This window comes from Myotis yumanensis, unplaced genomic scaffold, assembly GCF_028538775.1.
Source record: "Myotis yumanensis isolate MYYU_CA2020_CCGP unplaced genomic scaffold, mMyoYum1.0.hap1 SCAF_9, whole genome shotgun sequence".
Lineage (NCBI taxonomy): Eukaryota > Metazoa > Chordata > Mammalia > Chiroptera > Vespertilionidae > Myotis > Myotis yumanensis.
In genome coordinates, this window is record NW_027223760.1 from 54,234,289 (window position 1) to 54,241,218 (window position 6,930).

At 38.8% G+C, this 6,930-nt stretch overlaps 1 pseudogene; it reads right to left on the reverse strand.

Moving 5' to 3' along the window:
• Positions 1–607: 607 nt before the first annotated feature.
• LOC139016643 (large ribosomal subunit protein eL31 pseudogene) lies at positions 608–1,362 on the reverse strand (annotated as a pseudogene).
• Positions 1,363–6,930: the final 5,568 nt, after the last annotated feature.

Below are 6,930 nucleotides of genomic sequence, written 5' to 3' on the forward strand. Positions count from 1 at the left end.
AGTTTAGACATTTTAATCTTCCCTACACTCAGCAAAAATGGTCATGAGAGTAATAATACTTACCCCATAGAATTGTTTAATCTATGTGAAGTGTCTAGATCTGTTAACAATATAATTTAACTCTTTTAAATGAGTAGCTTAATCTCCCACTCTTGATGTTATTTCTCTGGGGTTCCCAAGACAGAAACCTGGGGATCATCTTCTATTTATTTTTCTCTCTTAAATCACTCCTAACACATATTCAGTTGTTTAGCTAGGGTCTTGCCAATGGTAATCTCCCTGATCCATCTTATAGTTAGCCTGTCATTTCTGCTTCCATTTTTTCTTGATGGTTTTTTTTTTTTAATAATCGCTTACTTTATCTCCTACTCAATAAGTGTACTTACAATTAAGTACTTTAACTAACTACTTATGGGTGCAAGGGTGGTGTTTGTTTATTTTTTTATGTTTGTAACCTAATGCCATCTCAGTGCCTTACACACCATAGATACTAAATACACGTGGGCGCGCATGCGCACACGCGCGCGCGCGCACACACACACATACACACACACACACACACTTTTTTTTTTATTGTGGTTTCATAATTTTATTTGACAATCAGTGATTAATTTCCATCCATATTAACAGTTTGTAGGTGTTTTAAAGTGGTGACAGCTACATAGGTAACCAATGTATGGGACTTGTTTGGTGAATCTTCATCCTCATTATGTTTTCTGGACAACCACACCTGGATACTGTATGGGACATTCCTTATTCCTTTGGCCCAGACAGCTTTGTTGGGCCTGTTGTCAATGCACACATCTGGAATTCCCATCTCCTTCAGGGCAAATTTCCAGATCTCTTTGAGTGCCCGAGGGGCACGCTTCTTGAAACCCACTTCATGGATGTACTTGTGAATGTTGATGGTGTATTCTCTGCTCACTACCTCGTTGATGGCAGAATGGCCCTTCTTTTTGCTGCCCTTTGCTGCCCTTGCTTGTGGGAGCCTTTCTACCAAACCCAGGTTGGAAAGGAATACACACACACACACACACACACACACGCACACGCACACGCACACATACACACACTTTTAAAAAAATTAACAAAATAGTTGAATTACACTCACTGTCACTAAAATTTACTCTTCAAAATGTAGAATGGATCATGTTATTCTCTGCTTACAACCTTTTGGTGATTTTCCTTTTGTATTAATTGGGATTCTCAGAGAAATAGTGACACAAAATTAACATTGACATCATTGCTCAGGAAGTAATATCAAACTCTTGGCATGGAATTTAAGACCTTTCATGATTTGGTCTCTGTCTAACTCTTCAACTGCATTGCCCAGCATTCTAAACCACTCACAGTGCCACTCATGAGTCGTGTAACATTACCCTTCTGAGCCGTGACACCTGCTGCTTCCTCCACACCGAAGTCCCTGTCACCTTGCTACATGCCTTTACTCTTCAAAACTTTTAAAAAACATTCTTCCTTTTCTGAAGGCTTTCATTGTGTTTCTCATTCTGTCTCACTTGGAAGATTTGGGCCCTGCTAGCTTGTGCCTCTTCTGTTCCATGTGCATATGGAACTGATAGCACGAGCGTAATGATTGTTTCGTGGTTTCTTCTAGGACTTTCCTGCAAGCAAAGTCTAGGACTTTCCTGTTTTAGTCATCTTTTTGTTGTTGTTAATCCTCACCTGAGGATATTTTTCCATTGGTTTTTTGAGAGAGTGGCAGGAGGGAGAGAGACACAGAGAGAAATATTGATGTAAGAGAGACACATCGATTGATTGCCTCCCACATGTGTCCCAACCAGGGCCAGGAATTGAGCTTGGGATTGAGCCTGCAACTGATGTGCCCTTGACCGGAGTTGAACCCAAGATACTTTAGTCCATGGGCTGACGCTCTAGCCACTGAGCTGAGCCGGCCAGGGCTGTTTTGGCCACCTTTTTATTTGCATCTCTATTAGGAAGACAAGTTCTTAGCAGGTGCCTAGTTAATGTTGTTGAATTTCTTCATGGGGAAATGAATTAGTTTGTTGATGATTTTTAAAAAATAGAACCCTCCCCATTTTTCTTATTCTTATTATTCTGCTTTTCTCTTTTTAGAATCCAGATCACATTTTGAATTATTGATGTTACAAGGTACTGTCTATCCCAAACTTCAGAGAGTTTGAAATTCTCAGCAATAGAATTTTCAGAAGCTTCTATTATATCACAGACATCACCTCTGAGGGTTAACATACTAGTATAGGCTGGTCTAGGGAAGGGAATGAAATCTCAAGGGAATAAGAAAGAACCTTAAGAAAGAAACGGGTCATGAATAATAAAATTGTCATTTTCACAAGCTTTTTTGACCCATGTTCTAGCAGTGTGACTTTTAAGTTTTCAATGCACGTATAAATAAAAACTTGAATTTATGAAAGAACCACAGACTCAACTACCCATGATAATGATAAATAACTGCTGAAGAGGGTACAGATAAATTTTCTCAGTCTAGTAACATGGAAATCATTTACATATGCTATTCAATTATTTACTGAAAGATATATACTGAGCATTGAAGCCATCAATTAAAATATATTTAAAATGTAACATAGATGGACCTGTAAGATGAATAAATTGCTTAATCATTTCATGCTTCATTCTTATAATTTTTGTGCTTTTTCAATTCTTATATATTTTTTTGGAATTTTAGCTAATGTATAATTGGTGCTGGCTTTCCATTTTCTCTAAAAAATGTGTAACTATAAAAATAATGTTTAAAGTCCCATTCTACTTAGAGATTAAAAGCTTATGCTAGTTATTCAGAGCTTATACTTAGGTGAATGCTGAAAATATTAGGTAGCTAGCATGGCTCTCTAAAATGAAGATCCCCTCTATCCCTGGCATTATAGAATAGGCTGGAAAGGCATGATAACAAATATGTTTCATTTATTTGCTTTTCATGATAATTGAAACCAGGAACTGGGAAATAATTCCTGCATTATATTCTGCGCTGCTGTGGCACCAATTCAGACATTTCTCAGATATTCACACTGCAGATGAATTAATATTAAAAGGAAGAGGTGACCCCATTTATTTTGCCAAGTTTCAGCTTCAGGAGGCATTAGAAAATCAAAGAGAATTTTCCTCCCCTGAGCTGTCTACTCCTAAGGTGATCTTTGGTAAATCAAGCTAAGCCGGTGTGCTTTCTTAGAGGGCACTTTGTTGTTATGGGGAAAGCAGTCCCATTCCTCACACTCTGGAGGCTAGCACTGACTTGAAAAGGGCAGCGTGTGTGTTCTTTAACACAGAACTTCATGGCGCTTGGAGTCAGATGACCAGGTTCAAATTCAGGGCAAGTTATCTAACCATTCTAGGATTTCATTTCTTTAGCTTGAAAATCCAAATGTTTAATAGTACCAGTTCCTTGCATTGTTGTGAGCTTTGATAATCCACTTACCCTTGCACTAAGTATACAACAAATATTATCTATTTTTAAAAATATATTTTTATTGATTTCAGAGAGGAAGGGAAAGAAGAGAGAGATAGAAACATCATTGTTGAGACAATCATTGATCAGCTGCCTCCTGCATGTCCACACTGGGGATCAAGCCTACAACCCAGGCATGTGCCTTGACAGGGAATCGAATCGTGACCTCCTGGTTCATAGGTTCACGCTCAACCACTGAGCCATGCCAGCCGGGCCAAATATTATCTATTTTTATGATTCCCTCCCCCCTGTTTGGTTTTCTGTTTTGTTGTTTGTTTGTTTTTATTAACAAGCATTTTTGGAGAAAAGTCAGAGCCTGATTTTAAAATTTGGCAATCTTGGCAGTTTTATGAGTTATGTTTTTCATTGCAAAGATACAAATTTTGCTAGTTGGTTTGATATATATATATATATATATATATATATATATATATATATATATTTAACTTTTAGTTTATGTGTATAATGTCACTTTCCCATCCTCCTCCCCCTGATCTCCACCAACTCCTCACATTTAACATTTTTGGCTAGGATATATAAGAAGTTAGAGGCTGGGGGTGGTTTTTCTTCAATATTTCTCTCTATTTCTAAAATTTGTCTTTTCTCTCAGTTATATTTTGCTCCAGGTTCACACGTATGCAGGGAACTGATGATGAGGCAGTGCCATTCGATGCTGTGCTTCAGACTGGTGTGTTTATCAGTGGAGAGTCTGGCTGCCAGACCTAGATAAACACATGCTTATCAACAACCAACACCATATGGCAGGAAACAGCCTTTGACTTGGGCAGTGGCATCCAGGATCGGCCCTCCTGGTGCCTGCACGGGGCCCAGCTGCCAGAGTGAAGTACAAGTTAATTGCTTCTCTTCTTTTTGCTCCCCTGGAAGGTACTAGTATATATATCCCAAAGCCTTTGTTCTGGCCATCATACTATTTTTACCAACCATTCTATGCCAGTGCTATCCCTTCTATGACAAGCAACTTCTAGTTGTTTAATCCATTAATCAACTAATTACCGTAAATAATTTATTAAGGTACCAAATTTAATCAACTTGGATTTGCAAAGGGATAGCTCAAGAGAATTATTCAGAATTATTTACTTTCCAAAGTATACAAATGTAATACTTAAAAAGTTTTAGATATTTCTGATGTATTAAAAAATAATGCTCATTTAGACAACAACACACCAAGTGATGATAATGAAGTTAACTTATAAAAGCAGTGGATCTTTGGTTCAGAGATATGTTTAGAGAGGCAATCAGAATTTGAAGTACTATTAAAATATGAGTCAAAGTCAATTGCTTGCTTCTTTTTCTTGGTCAATTGAATTGTCAAAGAACATTCTTAAGCTATTTTCTCATGAGAGCTGTTCCTCCTTTGAAGGCCATGTGCTTTCAAATATTTTTCCTCCAGGTTGTTTGCCATCTTCCTGCAGGAATCAAGGTTTTGATGAATAAGGCTGATGTTTTCATACACTTTGGGAAGGTTGTCCTCTATTTCTAAGGGGTAAATTCCCTTCTCCCTTGAAGTTGCGTTTCATGTTCTGGATAGGGATCAGGATGTCTGTGGAGTCTTACCTGAAGCCTTTGAACTTCACTGTAAAATTTTAAATCTTCACATTACTCTGGTTGGAGGTTTTAAAATTCACACTATAAATAATTTGTGCATGTAGTTTTCTTCATGTAATTAAAAATATTCCTTGTTTTTCTCTTTTGAGTTTAAGGTAACATTTAAGTTAATATAATCGATGAGTTTCTCAAATCAACATCTGACCGGTAATATTGGTCTCCATTTCCTGCTTCACTCTTGTTTCTACTTCCTGTTGCTACAGTCATGTAATGTTTTATAAAGAGAGCAGGTAAGTTTATCAGCTTCAGTCCGGATGCAGTCATGGATTTTAATGGACTCTCTATCCTGTTTTCTCGTGTGTTGAAATGTTCAAGCATTTCTTTCTGTTCTTTCCGCTCTGACACTTCTTTTTAATATGTCTTTATTGATTTTTTTAGAGGGGAAGGGAGAGGGAGAGAGAGATAGAAACATAGATGAGAGAGAAACATTGGTTGACTTCATCCTGCACACTTTCTACTGGGGATTGAGCCTGAAACCTGGGCACGTGCCCTGACCAGGAATCAAATTGGCAACCTCTTGATGCATGGGACAACGCTCAACCAACCGAGTCACACCAGCTGGGCCACACCAGCTGCTGCTCTTTCATACCATTTAGCAATTTACTGTGTTAAGCAGGTTTAGGCTTTCCTGAAGCTGAACATTTTCTTCAAAACCTTTAACTATTTCTCTCTGATGCTGTTCTACATTCTTCTAAGATCCTTTCAGGTTATTTTTTACCTTCAATCACTTGGGACTAGAGAGGTTTTTATGTCTCTTTGATGACTATTTTTGTCCTTTAAGATGAGGCACCTTAACTCTATGAAGTAAAATTTTAGGAGACTTACTTTTCTGTTATTAGTTGAGAGATAACCTACTGTATCCCCCACGGGAAAGGTGACCTGTTCACATCTCAATCTAAGTGCTGCCAAGCACAGAGTTTGTCACATCAGAAGACTCACCGCCACTGCAGGTGACTTGAGGGCAACAAAGGCTTCTGTAATGAGTCTAATCGTCTCACTGGTTTTATGATACTTTTCAACTCTAGTAGAAAATCTTTGCTGGCTTATTTTCCCTCAAAGGGAGGAGACAGAGGGAAGCTAGGTAGTCAGGAATTGGGACCATGGCGGGGAAGGAAATAAAACCAGGGCACCCAGCTAGGGGGAGTTACTAAGGCACCCCAACTGGGCAGGAAAGGGAGGGCATGGGTGAGAAACATGACATGACCTTTAAAACATACCAACTTTGCTAAGACAGACAATGTGCAGATAACCAATCACAAGGCAGTAAGGCATATAAACCAATCCCAAGGATGTTGCTAAGGCAGAATTCTTTGAAAAGACCAATTAGGAGCTCGCAAGGCTGTCTCAACACCCTAAATTAAAAGGTGCACTGTTCTCCCCCACCTGCAGTGGCAGGGGAGCACATCCCAGCACCAATGTGGCTTATGGCCATATGGGACTCTATACATGGACTAATACACTTTAATTCCCATGGATGCTCTCAATAAACTTTGGTTCCAATAACCATTTTTGTCTGCAACTTCATTCTTTGATTTTGCAAGACTACGAACTCTGACTCAACACCCCACATTTCGGTTTCAAAAGTACACCAGCATTTTTACTATCCAAACAATCGAAGCAGTACACATCAGAATTTCCAAGGGAAGTTGAAATAGACTTGAGCCTTGTGTCCATAATTCAGATCACAACATTGCATAGCTGCCACAGGATTAACTGAAAAACTTTTTTTTTGTGTGTGGCCATGAGGCGGCCTTCCCTGGCTCCAGTGGGCACTGCAGCTCTGCTTCTGACCAGTGACTACAACAGCCTTCTCAACCGCCAATTTCTGACAACCAGGATAGACT